General features: G+C 48.2%; 1 long non-coding RNA gene across 1 annotated transcript in view; it reads right to left on the bottom strand.

Moving 5' to 3' along the window:
• The window catches only part of LOC116089328, a 9,569-nt gene extending 8,762 nt beyond the window's left edge, over positions 1–807 (bottom strand). Inside the window, exon 1 of the long non-coding RNA XR_004118282.1 lies at positions 615–807. This is a non-coding gene — a long non-coding RNA (uncharacterized LOC116089328). The remainder of the gene's footprint in view (positions 1–614) is intronic.
• Between the last annotated feature and the right edge of the window lie 309 nt (positions 808–1,116).

Genomic DNA, 1,116 nt, shown 5'->3' with positions numbered 1-1,116 from the left:
CTTTAGTTCCCTAAGGTCTTGGGCTTCCCAGGGATACCAAGCTGCTGCCAGGGTTAACATCAACCAGAAACAGGTGGCTAGTATCTCCCAAGCTGAATTCACCCACCCCGGCATAGGGCTGCTTGCTGAAGGCAGCTCTTTCACAGCCTTAAAACAGCGGTGATCTTCCATTTTTGTTCTTAACGAGCTTCTACACAGATCTTAACAGTTCTTAAAGAGTCAAAAAATTGAGTTTAACATTAACAGCTCTAGGAGAGCCAGAAAAATTGAATACAAAGCGCCCATGGTTACCTTTGTTACCCCTTCCTTGTTACTTTTCTGTTACTTTCAGTTCACTACTCTTTATAGCCTCTACTTCCCAGGTCTTTATTGCTCCAACCCGGAGACCTTATTTTATTGTCTCTACTCCCGAGATCCTTATATATGAAGCCTCCTTCCAAGGACCTTAATATATGAAGCCTCCTTCTGAGCACCTTAATATATGAAGCCTCCTACCGAGGACCTTAATAGATGAAGCCTCCTTCCGAGGACCTTAATAGATGAAGCCTCCTTCCGAGGACCTTAATAGATGAAGCCTCCTTCTGAGGACCTTACCACTGACGGGCCCCACTTACCGGCCACTTTCCGATCTCAATCTCCCTGTCTGCTACCGGTTCTGGAACTCGGGGAAATCTAGCAGGAAACTCCCTGTCTGGGCCACCAGTTGTGCCACGCCGATCACCCTGGCCAGCAGGGAAGAAAGACTAGCACACCAGTTCCTTCCAGCAACAGTTTACTCAGGAGCTGTTAGTTACGTGAGAATCAAGGGTGTGCCCCCCCGAATGATCTGTGAGTGCTGCTTAAATACCCTTCGTAGGACTGCCCATGAGCCCATACCACGTCTTGCGCTATCATTGGCTATAGCCTCATGACGAAAGATCAGACCACTGGCAGGTGCAACCCTCTTGCCAAATAAGGACTTGTTTACTCCTTAGCAGAAGAATGGCAGGCACCATCTTTAAGGCACGGCAGCAGCGCTCCACAACTGATTATTTAGGAAGTTCACACATTGCACTCCAATAACCCCCACTTCCCAGTTCTCTCAGGTCTGCCCAATTTGTGGGCTCCTCCTCAGAA

This window comes from Mastomys coucha, unplaced genomic scaffold (genome assembly GCF_008632895.1).
Source record: "Mastomys coucha isolate ucsf_1 unplaced genomic scaffold, UCSF_Mcou_1 pScaffold14, whole genome shotgun sequence".
Taxonomy (NCBI): Eukaryota; Metazoa; Chordata; class Mammalia; order Rodentia; family Muridae; genus Mastomys; species Mastomys coucha.
This window is presented reverse-complemented; position numbering and strand designations above follow the sequence as displayed.